This window comes from Balaenoptera physalus, assembly GCF_965194825.1.
Source record: "Balaenoptera physalus genome assembly, chromosome: 12".
NCBI lineage: Eukaryota > Metazoa > Chordata > Mammalia > Artiodactyla > Balaenopteridae > Balaenoptera > Balaenoptera physalus.
In genome coordinates, this window is record NC_138897.1 from 53087151 (window position 1) to 53100569 (window position 13419).

The 13419-nt window shown below is 39.5% G+C and overlaps 1 long non-coding RNA gene across 1 annotated transcript; it reads right to left on the bottom strand.

Annotated features, from left to right (window-relative positions):
• Window positions 1-1492: 1492 nt before the first annotated feature.
• Window positions 1493-7769, bottom strand: LOC309639066. Its single transcript, XR_014251449.1, has 2 exons — window positions 5515-7769; window positions 1493-5347 (listed from the first exon to the last, which is right to left on the bottom strand). It is a non-coding gene; the product is annotated as an uncharacterized lncRNA (long non-coding RNA).
• Window positions 7770-13419: the final 5650 nt, after the last annotated feature.

Consider the following 13419-nt stretch of genomic DNA (forward strand, 5'->3'; position numbering starts at 1 on the left):
ACTTCCCAAAGGCTAGTCTTGCCTTTGTATCATGTGGAAATCTTTTTTTCCCTCCCCATCTTGCAGATTGCTGAAGCTTACTCAAGGTGAGCTGAAGTTCCTGTAGAGTAGAATCAATCAGGCTTTGGACCTTCTGAGGCCCCTCCAAGTCCTGGTGCTGTATGTGTGTGTGTGTAGTTTTTTTTGTTGTTGTTGTTAAACTTTATGTTAAAAATTAGCATACAGTATACTTATCCTTTTCTTGACGTACAGTTCTAGAATTTTCTCACATGGATATATTCATATATCCACCACCACAATTAGGATACGGTATACGTTCCACCACTCCAAAAACTCCCTTGTCCTGTCCCTTCCTGATCACATTTCCCCTCACCCTTAACCCTTGGCAACCACTGATCTGTCATCAGTCACTATAGCTTTATCTTTTCAAGACTGTCATACAATTGCAGTCATACAGTATGTGACCTCTTGAGACTGGCATTTTCCACTCAGAATGTTGCCTTTGAGAATCACCCAACTTGTATGTATTAATAGTTTTTAAAATTGAAATAACTGACATAACGTTAGTTTCAAGTGAATAACGTAATGATTCAATCTATGTATACATTGACATATGATTACCACAGTAAGTTTACTTAACATCCATCACCACACATAGTTACAAATTTTTGTTCTTGTGTTGAGAACCTTTAAGATTTACTCTTAGCAGCTTTCAAATATACAATACGGTATTATTAACCATAGTCACCATACTGTACATTACATCCCCAGGGTTTGTTTATTTTATAGCTGGAAGTTTGTACCTTTCGACCACCTTTATCCATTTCACCCACCCCCACCTCTGGCAATGACCCATCTGTTCTCTGTATCTATGAGTTTGGGTCTTTAAAAAAAAAAAAAAAAAGTTCCACATATAGCTGAGATCATACAGTATTTGCCTTTCTCTGTCTGAATTATTTAACTTGGCATGATGTCCTTGAGGTCCATCCATTTGTTGCAGGATTTCCTTCTTTTTAATGGCTGAATAATATTCCATTGTATATATATTTTACATTTTCTTTACCCATTCATCCATCCATGGATGCTTCAATTGCTTCTGTAAATAATGCTGCAGTGAACATGGGGGCCCAGATATCTTTTTGAATTAATGTTTTTGTTTTCTTCAGATAAATACATAGAGCGGAATTGCTGGATCATTTGGTAGTTCTATTTTTAATTTTTTGTGGAACCTCCATATTGTTTTTCATAGTGACTACTGGTATCGATAGTTTATTCCTGTTTGCTGCCCACTGACATTCCATGGTGTGGATGTAACGGTTTCCTGGTGCTGCTTTTAGGACTGTGGATTGATCTCTCTCGGGCTGGATCCTGGTTTTCCTCTGAACTCGGTGTTGACCTTGCTCAGCAATTGTTACTGCTGATCCCAGTTGGGGCCATTTTATACCAATTGCTAATTCTGTCTTCACTGGAGCAGCAAATATAGCCATTGGTGTTTTTGTCCTTTCTCTTTCGGTAGCTTTCTTTCCAACAGGATGTGATTTTGCTCTTTCAAGTTTAATGCTTCCCTTGTTCAGGGCAAATTCTCAAGGAAGGGTGCTGTGGAATGCATGTGAGGCTGCACTCTTTGATGCTTGATGGGAATTTTTAGAGCTCTGAAGGGGATTACATTTCACTGCGTCTTCTGTAGCTTAGGCCAAGGGTTCTGATCCTACAGAACTCAACTCCACCCTATCCCAAGTTCTCTTCCTAGGCTCCAAGAGTCTCAACAACTGTCCCTTCAATGGGACTCTTTGGGGACTTTCATGGCATGCCCAGGTTGTGGGTGATTTTAGAATAATAAAATATATAGTAGTGTCTAGGGTTAAAGCCCTTTATATATCTAGGCTCATTTAATCTTTTTTTAAAAAAATTATTTAATTATTTATGGCTGTGTTGGGTCTTCGTTTCTGTGCGAGGGCTTTCTCTAGTTGCAGCAAGTGGGGGCCACTCTTCATCGTGGTGCACGGGCTTCCCATTATCGCGGCCTTTCTTGTTGCAGAGCACAGGCTCCAGACGCACAGGCTCAGTAATTGTGGCTCACGGGCCTAGTTGCTCCACGGCATGTGGGATCTTCCCAGACCAGGGCTTGAACCCGTGTCCCCTGCATTGGCAGGCAGATTCTCAACCACTGCGCCACAAGGGAAGCCCTCATTTAATCTTTATTACAGCAGTGTGATGGAGGAAGGAGAGACTAGACTTAACGTTTACTCGGTGCCTAGGATATGCCAGGCCCTTTAAATTATCATCTCATTTAATCTTCTAGGAACTTTATGGAGACTTCTCACTTTCCAGGCGAGTAATCCGCAGCTTAGAGAAGTTAAGTGAATTGCCTGAAGACAACGAGTAAATAGCGGGATCAGGATTCAGACCTCAGGTTCATCAAACACCTTCCACCCTGCCCTCTGTTTAAAAACAAAACAAAAACCCAAAAGGGGATCTAGAAGGGAGAGAAATACAATGTATAATGTGCCTGTGTTACTTTCCTAGGGCTCCTGTAACAAAGTACCACAAACTGGGTGGCTTACAACAACAAATCAATTCTGGAGGCTGAGTCCAAAATTAAGGTGTTGGCAGGACCTCTTCCTCTGAAATCTGAAGTGGAACCCTTCCATTTCTCTTCCTAGCTTCTGGTGGTTTGCTGGCAATCTTCGGTATTTGTTTGGCAGCTGCCTGGCTCCAATCTCTGCTCTTGTCATCACGTGGCCTTCTCCCTGTGTCCCTCCGTCCTCACATAGCCATCCTGTGAGGGCACCAGTCCAGTTGGATCAGGGGCCCACTCTACTCCAGTATGACCACCTCTTAACCACTTACATGGGCAATATTTCCAAATATGGTCACATCTGAGATACTGGGGGTTAGAACTTAAACATATTTTTTGGGGGTTGGGGGACACAACTGACACATAATAGCACCTATTGTGTATCGAGGCTCTCCTAGGCCCAAGGACAAAAACATAATGGAAATAACTATTCTTATCCAAAAAAATACTTCATCCTCTCAAATTTGGGTCACACGCTGTTAAAGCACTTCATGAGAGTAATCATAATTTAATATGTAGATGCTTTTCTGTAAGAGGCCTACTAGGAGGAATTATAATGTTCAGTCTAGTACAAACTTTGTAGTTGAGGAAACAGTTGACTTGAAAAGTCCATTTCCCCTTGTGAACAATCATGCATGGCAGAATAAAAGTTAGGCTTAAACTTTGTTTTTCTCAGTTTTTATTGTCTAGACCTCTGCACTGCTTTCACTGCTTTGTCTAACTTGTTTTTTCTTTCTTTTTTTTTCTTTTTTACTTTTTTGGAGAAGACTTGTCTTTTCTGAGCACATGCTTCGTGATTCTTGATCAGTAAGGCTCAAAATGGCAATTAGTACATTGTGTTCTTATGTCTGCTATTCTTTTGCTTTATTTTTTCCTACAATATCCATATTGAAGCAATTTAGTATTTTCTGAATTTTCTGTAAATGAGAACAGAGTGGAGAAGACTCACACAGGGACTTCCTATCACACATCTCAATGGTTGTCTGAGGTTGTTTTAAAAATCCATTTTAATTTTCAATGACAATACTACTTTAAAAACCATTTTTCATAAATCATATTATGGACAGTCTCTGTATAATGGAAAGTTAATTGGTTGTTGCCTTTTAAAATTCCACTTTCCTCTAAACACATTTTTGTAAACTATCCCATGTGACCTGTTGCCATGCTGAATTTGAAATTCCAGCTCACTAGACAAGGATCATGTCTAATACGCTTGGTTTACCTGTCAGTCTCAATGAATATTTAAAAATCACACACAACTATAAATTTTGTTCTTACGGTGCCTAAATACTTATTCCCATTTCTCTGCAGAACCAACCACAAATCCTTTTTTAACAATATCAGTAAAGAATATGCTTGAGTGCATTAAGAGCTCTGATATTTTTGACAGAAAATTCAAGATTCGAATATGAGGAGAAAAGCAGTGCATGAAATCAAGTTTTTTTAATTGATGAAACTACTTTTAGACTAGCTGATTACCTAGTCCTTTCTATTTTAACATGTATACTGCTTGTTTTACCTCTTATAGCCGAATCCTTGGAAGCAGATATAGGATGTTTTACATCAAACCAATTTTATGACCATTCTCTATCTCTTGGTTTTGACAAAACACTATGAGGTAATGGAATGATAGTATTTACATTACAGTGTTTTCTTTTGGAATTTCTTGGAGATGAGGATATTGCCATTCCTGAAATATTTTTTTAGGTGGTTTGAAGCAAGAAAGCTATTTTTTGAGGATGAATTCAAGAGAATGACATAGAAATGAGAATTTTAGCATCTTAAGGTTTTATTTGGGAATTGAATCTTTTAACAAAATTTACTCTATTTGTACATTATTTGGCTAATTGTACTACATAACGCTGAGCTAGAATCCCAAAACATTAGGCCTCAGTATTTCTTTGATTCTTCCAGAAGCTCCTAGAGACAGTAGAGGAAGCATGAGGGGGCGGTGAGAGCACAGACCCTGGGGCCCCACTGCCAACACTGCTCACGTGACCTTGGACCTCAGTGTCCCCTCCTCAGGATTCAATTAAATGAGTCATGTTCTCAGAACAATGCTTGGTAAAATAGTAAGTGCTATACAAGTTTTACTATTATTCTTCCAGGCTTACTTTGGTATTATATTAGCTATATGATCTAGGGCAAGTCCTTTAACCTTTCTTCGGTTTTATTATGCACACTTCATATAACTTGCAAGCTTTTCATGAGGATTAAATTAGATATTTTGTGAAGAAATCCAGTGTGCTTCTAGCTTATTGCTTTTAACTATGCCAGGCCATCTATATACTCTGAGTGTTTTACCTAAGCCATTCTGGTGACTAAAAATGATAAACATGTCCTAAGCTCTTAACACCCATCATTTCCTGGGAGTTGTTTAGACCGTGGGAACAATCTAGATCATTACTACTCATTTAACACGTTGCTTGATGTTATTGCATATGTGATATTGAAGTATATCCAGCTACTTTTTTGTTGTAATTCAAGCCATAATCATTGAGTAGTTGTTCATCAAACCATAAAGTACCAACTCTCTTGAGCAAAAATAAACCATGTCGGAGACAACGTAATTTGTTGCCTGCCATATCATCGTTCCAAGACTCATGTCTCAGTGAAACCAGTTGCTGTTAGTAAAATAACAATCTGGTTATATAAATCTCAGCCATGACTGTGACTACCTGTTTACAGCTTCCAACTTAAAAATAATATTGCGCATCATAATGCTTTTCCTGTGGGTGGGAAAGTAATAAAGTGAGTCAAAAGTGTAGCCTCAAGTTTTTTTTTTTTTTTTTTTTTAACATCTTTATTGAAGTATAATTGCCTTACAATGGTGTGTTAGCTTCTGCTTTATAACAAAGTGAATCAGTTATACATATACAATATGTTCCCATTTCTCTTCCCTCTTGCATCTCCCTCCCTCCCACCCTCCCCATAGCCTCAAGTTTTATTGAAAAGAAAGGGGTTAAATATTTTGTGTGTGTGTGTGTGTTTTTTTTTTTTTTTCATGAGAACTGCCTACATCCTTAGGACTGATTTGGGGACATGACATGACTTGCTGATCTGAGGTGGTAATAGCAAGTTTGGAAGGTAATGTTCTTTACGATAGGTGAGGGTAGTAATTTCCAGAGCACTGTAGCTTTGTTTTGTGTTTCTAAGCAGCCTGACTCATTTTGTTTTGGGTTTCCTGGTTTATTATGTGATCATCATTCCATATGGTGCTCTTATCTTCCAGCTCATGTTTTCATCAGCTAGCGCTAGCTTGTTGCCCATTTAATGATGCAGAAATTCAAATTCATGGATCACAGTTTCGGATGTTAAAACACCGTTGCAAATTTACCTAAGGAAAATGAGTAAAAGAGTGTTTTTGCATTCAGAGCAAAATGAGTCTTTTTGCTAAGGAGGAATTCTTGGTCTCCTCAGTGCCCATACCGTATAAAAACATCACCTAATTATAGACTGTCTAAAATAAGAACTTTAGGCTTCTAAGCCTACTATGGATTGAATTAAAATACGGAGGAATGTATTTTAACTCCAGTCGTGTGTTGGGTTTACCAAACTGCCATAAACCTCTTATTTGTCAAAATGATTCATTTCAGAAGGAACAAACACATGTTTTCTCAGGTATCCAAGGGCCTCCCCCATCCCCCCGCCCAATTTTTAAACCTCAAACTAAGGTCTCTTACATCCATCCATGATCTTCATGCTTTAAACATCTGACATGGGCTAGATGACCTCCCATCTGTTGGATGGCAGAATCCAACACATTGAATCTAGTTATTTCTATGGCTTAATGACAATCCAGAACCACATCAAGCCGAGGCGCTAGGTCGCTGAGCGGAATTCTAGACCATGGTAAGAAGTCCATGCATCTCGAGATCAGCAGCCTAGATGGAATCCTGGAGCAATGTAACCGCTGCTTGTTGTCTTTGAAAGAATTACCAAGTCATGCTGCTGTTAGCGTCCTTCCCAGATACAGGAACGTTGCCCAGTTTTGTTTTTTTTTGGCAGGCTGGTGAGATGTTCTGATGATTTCCAAGTGGGTGCCTTTTCAGAAACAGGTGAATATGGTTTCTGTAAATTGGCTTCCTAGCTTTAGCTTTCTCATTACTTCTATCTAGGAATTAGTCTTTTTCACACTGTAGGTTGCATTACTGGCATGTGTTAACGTTTGCTGTGGTTCCTTTGTGGCACTGAAAACAGGTTCTTAGTACTCGGTTGCATCTCTGCCTCAACTGTTTGCTATAGCCAGCCAGGCAATGTCCAAGACTGCTAGAAAGAGGGGTCCATAACTGATGGAGTAGAGTAGCCATAAAGTAAATATTTTGTTTTCTTCTGAAGCTGACCACCACCCTTATTTACTTAAATAATTAGGTTCAGATGTTTTACAAATGACTGTTTTCAAAAGCAAGTTAATGGTAAAAAAAAAAAAAGAGGCTCATATATCTTAATTTGAATTGGCTATTCTCGATTCTTTTTCTGTTTTTGTAGTGTTGTTAACAGCTTGGATCCCATAATAAGAATTCATAGTTTTATTTATGATTCAAAGCCATGCTTCTAGATATTTCTAGATGCTTAAATGATTTGTAACATAAAATAATATATGCTTATTTGTCAATAATGTAAAAAATCCATATATTTGTCTCTGGAAGATACATTGTACATGAGCAGGAAAAATATCATTGCTCCTCATTGGTCAGCTGCTATGTCATCTGAAGGCTAAAGTTAAATCTAGTGGCTGGGAAAAGGAACTGGGTGTACTAGTTCTTAATTTCTGCCTCCAGCCCTGACTTGCTGGAGTATCTGATATTTATCACAAGTCTTCTGTGCCTCCTTTCTTTTCCTCTGGATGGCAAGCACCATCCCGTTGCTTGCAGGTCAGCTGCAGATTTAATTGGCCTGGGAAAGTAGCTGGATGCTTGGCTTGGAGTCACTGGGCAAACAAGAACTTCAGTTTACCCATCAGATACACCAACCAGAAAGCCAAGTGGCATTACTTTGCTTTCTCTCATCTTTGCCTCATTCTTCTACCATCTAAATTTCAAAAGCTCTTATTGAAGGGGGGGGGGGAGAAAAAGAGAAAAATGCTTCTTTATGAAATCTACAAGACTACTATTTGTGTATACAGATAAAATTTTCTCCCCAAGTCATAGTCCAAAATCTTGGAGTGACTGTCTACGGAATGAGGGGAATAGATAATTGCCGCAGACCGGCTGCAGAAAGCTAGAAGTTCCTGGCGGTGAGGGGTAAGGAACTGAAAAGCACCAGTATGGGGTCAGAAGGGCCAAGACAACTGATGGTTGCAAGGCAAGTTTATTCAAAGAGCATGAATGTATATATAGGTTTAGTACGGAACGAATACTAAACAACAAATCAGTAAACCTTGTATTTCCACATAGTTCTGTCGCCACTATCTATGCACCACTATCTATGCACCACTATCTATGCACCACTATCTATGCACCACTATCTATGCGTCAGCATGCCTTATGGGCCATTCTTTGGAGATGCAGACTTCCCCCTCAGGGCAGCACGTCCTTCTTCTGGGGAACAACCAGGGGCTCTTAGATTCAGAGCAGGCACCTGGAACGAAACTGGCTGCAAGCCATTTTCCTTTTTTACGCTCAATACCGCAGCGTCAGGAGTGCATACCAAGAAAGAGACAAGCAGTTCTCCGGAAAGCAGAAAGCTGAATAAGCTTACAGCTTGAGGGCCACCACAGATAATAGATTGGTTTTGAATATAAACAGATGATTTGGTGGCGGGAGGATGCAATAGTGGGTGTGGGCTTTTCACAGCTCTGTGTGAGCTGAATGCAGCATGACAAAGATCACTTAGCAGTCCGTGACGATGTTCTGCGCACTGGTCAAGAACATTTCATTCATGTATCATTTATAAACTCTGTGCTATGATGTCACAATGTCATTCCCATAACGCAAAATAAAGAAACGCAAGGAGACAGGCTCACTTTCTCTTCTCAGGGATTGCTGATCCTGGGTCACATAACTTCTGGGTGGAATGAGACGGGGCCCCTCACAACAAAGGAGTGACTCAGCAGTTGGGTTCTGAACATTCCGTTGTGTAGCTGATGCATTTCACAGTTCTAACCCAAGCCCCACTCAGAATCATTTCTCCTTCCACTCTTCTGAAAGAAAAAGGCAAGCAGGAGTTTTTGTCTTTCCGAAAATGTGCACGGGTGAATACTGCTTCATTGTCATCTTTCTCGTTAAATGTGTGGACCTGATTCAGCAGCCTTTTCTCCATTGTCTCGTTGTGTCATTTGGGGTTTGCATCTGGAGATCTCTCCACTGACATCTCTGACTAGACTTATTTCAGGTGCAGATCATTGCATAGGTTTCCTCCAAATGCCAGCTTCATACTCACCTTCCTGTCTAGTCTCGGTCATTTCCCTGCGACAGTCATACTTTGTTGCTTACTTCCAAGATTTTAAAATAACCAATTGCTAATTTTTCCTTTTCTTTGCTCTCTGAACCTTTTCTTTCCAGATCATCTCATGTGCTCCCTAGAACTCTGAATTACTTTCTAACCTGTAAGCGTCTTAATGATCCTTATGTTCAGCGGTTGTTGTTCATACCCAGATACCAAAATCTCTTTATATTCTGTCAGAGTAAATAGCTTATGTTAAAACATGTAGTCAATGTGGAATGATGTAGGTTTGAAAGGGAGTAACACCGCAGTCAGATGAAGGCGACATGGCTCTCTACCAAGGAGCCATCCAAGATACTAGTATATTGTGGTATTACTGTAGCCCACGCTCTACCTCCCTATTATGTTAATCCATGTTTTATAGAATTGGAAGGGCTGACTCATGCTAATCAATTACATGATAATAAAGTACATAAGCCATAATGAGCATTTAGAATGGGGATATGAGTACAATGTATCAGAATCCCCAAGAAGTTGGCTTACCTAGAGTTGCTTAGTGAAGAGGGCAGCCTTGAGGCATATTTCACCATGGCTGTTTTGAACCTGTTGAATCATCCATCATTATAGGTTACATCACTATAGGAACCAAAAAGTGTATGTCTTTTATTGGACTTGATACACAAGGTCAACTTCAGGCCCCTGGTCTTTCTGCCCTATTCTTGAGGCTGACTGTCCTCCTTCTGTTCAGGTTTTCTCCAAAATGATAGTTATGTTCCCGCTTTAAAAATTATAAACATCTTCCAAATCTGCCTTCCTTCTATTACATTTCAGTCTTTCTAGCTTCTAGAGATACAAATTTAGAGAGAATCTCCTGGGTTGACTCCTACAAAGGCTAATCCTATGCATTGTGTATGGAGTTTTCTACTTTAGTACCTGATATTCCTTACCTGGATATGTGGGTAGGCAGCTGATCATTTCCTTATGCCTCCGTGGCCCATCAACATATAATAAAATACTTATTATAGTAATTCTTTTATCATTCTCAGATTGACAAAACATGTATACCTTTCAACCAATTTCTCCATAAATAGTTTATTTTTAGCAGAAATATGCAAGTATTTTATGCAAATACTTGACAGCAGTAAAATTGGGGAGTATAGAAGCTCAGCTATAAGTATATAAATCAATCATCACTCATTAGTCAAATAACTTTGCATTATGTGGGAATTCCCTCCACCGTATCCCGACTGCTAACTGTTCAGTGGAAATCTGTACTGACAAGGAATTCGCTGTTTCATGGAATAACCTAACATATTTTGGGGTGACTGGAGACCGTTAGAAAATCCTTCCTTCTTACTGAAGTTATTGGTAAACACTTGATTCTTATGAGTAGTTTTCCATGCCTCGCATAATCATTATATTCCTCTCAACCACTTTTAGCTTTTCCAGTGTTCTTAAACGTTAGTGTAGTATTGAACAAATATGTAATTTGGTCTGGAGGTACTGTATTTGCTTTCAAGACTCCAGCACTTTTTAATGCTCACATCACAATATTGGCTCATAACAAGATTGGGATGAACTGAAACCCAAGGAAGTTTTTACAGATCCCAATGACAAACCAAGTCTCCCTATCCTGTGATAGCACCAAAAAATCCTTTGATTCTAAGTGTAGAACTTTCCATGTATCCTATTTATATCATTTTGTTGTGTGGGTTTGGCCTTTCACTCCCTTAAGGCCCTTTTGAATTCTTATTTCATTGTGCAGTGTATTTATCCAGGATATGGTAATGAGAAAACAACAAAACAAAACAAAACCCAAAACCAAACCCAACCAAGAAATCCCCAGACAGGTCTTGTATATCTCCATATAAGACATTGATAGAAAATATATTCTAAAAGACCAAATAGAAGATATGATATCACGACATAGGGTTGTATTTCATTAAATCATTCCAGTGTTCATGGAAGCCTAATCCGCGGCAGACATTGTGTTAGGCCTTGTGAATACATGGTGGATAAACAAACAAAGCCTTAGCTTTTGTGAAGCTGGTATTTTAGTGGAAGAGATGGAGTATAAACAGAATGTGGTAGGAAATAAACAGGGATAGGATAGAGAAAGACAGGGTTGGGTAGGTGACCATCTAATTTAGAGTTTCTGAATAGGTGGCATTTATACTAATGACTTCAGTTTCAGAAGGATTCAGCTATTCAAAGAGCTGAGAGAACATTCCAGGCAGAAGGGAACAGCAAATGCAAGCAGGAAGGAATGAGCTTGGTTAAGAATTGGAAGTCTCCAGCATGGAGCTTAGTTTTCTTTTTTCTTTCTGGATTACCAGTTGCTTTTTAATAAGCTTGTTTAATTAGTATGGTTAGATGAATTATTTACTATTATCCAATCCACATTTCTCCATGGTGTTCATGAGAATATCATGAGAAACTGTCAGTTGTATTGGAAGAATCCTGGTTTATTCTGTATATAGAGTTTCTTCCTGATGTATGATTCAAAATGAACAAAATTCCTTCGGGATTTGTTCTTACTGAACTGCGTTGGCTTGTTTGTTCAGGTCTTCTAAACCACTTGTTCTTGGATCCTTTATAGAATTTATCAGGGATTTGAGTCAAGTTGAACAGTCTATAATTTCTAGAATTTGTTTTTGAAATTTGGGTCAGGATGTTTTGCATCTTCAGCCTATTCAGATTTCTTCTATTTCCCCTGATTGTGCAAAGATGACCACAAATGGTTCTTGATCAAACTTAACAAGATGGTTCAATACTTGGAAATATAATTCACTCTGTTTCGAGTAACTAGATTTTCTTTCTCACTAGAAATATATCAGGATTTGTTCTGGTTCATTATACTTTAAGTTTGGAGGCACTTTTCTTGATAAAGAGAAAGGAATCAGAACAGTATTTAACTGCTCTGTCCCCTCTCACCTGGAAACTTCATCTGTCTCGATGGTTCACTTCATGGCTGCCATGCTTGGGCCAGTGCTCTCTGTCTTGCTCTAAGCATAGCTAACCTATGATATCAAACATAAGTCCTTTTTTATTTTATTTTTTAAACCACAGATGAGGACATTTATACAGAGCAGATTGGAATGCACAGCAAAGCAGTGGTCACCATGGTGTGATTGCTTGACATCATGCCCATGCCTCCCAGGGCGTGGAGAGAACAGTGTGGAACAGGATGCAGAGGCTTTTTAGCTTCCCAAATGTTTCCTTTCTTCACTCTTTCTAAGTCTTCCTAGGTGTGTAGACTGAACAGAGCTCTATGCAGGCGTCCCCAACCCTCGGGCTGCGGACCGGTACCAGTCCGTGGCCTGTTAAGAACCAGGCCGCACAGCAGGAGGTGAGCGGTGGGCGGGTGAGCGAAGCTTCACTCCCCATCGCTCGCATTACCGCCTGCACCATCCCCCCAACGCCCCCGTCCGTGGAAAAATTGTCTTCCACGAAACCGGTCCCTGGTGCCAAAAAAGTTGGGGACCGTTGCTCTATAGGAAGGAGAATCCACATGCCAGGGTATTCCAACACTCAGAAGTATCTCAAGGACTCTTAGAATTGAGGAGTGGCTGTTGTGGACACTTTTCCACGCCAAGCTATCCCAGGCAGTAGGGCAACATTTGAAATTGGTGAGAAAAAAACCCAGGAAATTCACAAAAACAAAAGTCACCACCAAACATAAGTGCTCTTAAAGATAGCAGTTAGCATTTTTTGGACAGAATTATTTTATTTGAGCAAACAGGATTCCTAAATTAATTCCCAGATTATTTGTTTTCAGAAGAACACAGGGAAAATATATATTCACTTTCTTTGCCTGCTTCTGCTGACAAGGGCAGCCCGTAATATGGAGAAGGTACAAGGAGAGAAAGGGCATTGTACTTGCTTTTCAAAGCAGAGGAAAGGGCAGGCGGTGACGTAAGTGTATTGAATTCATCTTGTAGGAACCATAGGAGCCAGCACTTACTCAGCTGACTGTTCACTGTCAGTTGTAGGTTCTACGCAAGAGTGCTTCGTCTTTCCTATCTTTGTGGTTTACATCTGAGTGAAGCAAATCTACAATACAAATCTTAGAAGATTAAAATGTCTCAGGTATCTCATTAAAAGCTAAGAATGAAGGTGGCCCTGAGTCACTTAAATTGTCTGGCCCCCAGTTTTCTCATCTGTAAAATGACAAGGCTGGAGAGGTCGTCCCTGAGACTCCTTCCAGCTACAATACGCTGTGATTGTAAGAAAACTGTCTTACCCCTGAATAGAAAGTTTGATCTTTGTGGAGATTGAAGCCGAGCTATGATCTTTCTTTTTCATTCTTTAGCAATTTTATATGCAACTTTTACATAAGGCACTAGAAAACTGGATCAATTTTCCTTGGAATTTTTGAAGAACTTTAAAAATACATTTCACTTACCAGTTAATATCGCCTCTATGTCAAATGAGGCAGCGTTGTGCTGGATGTTAAA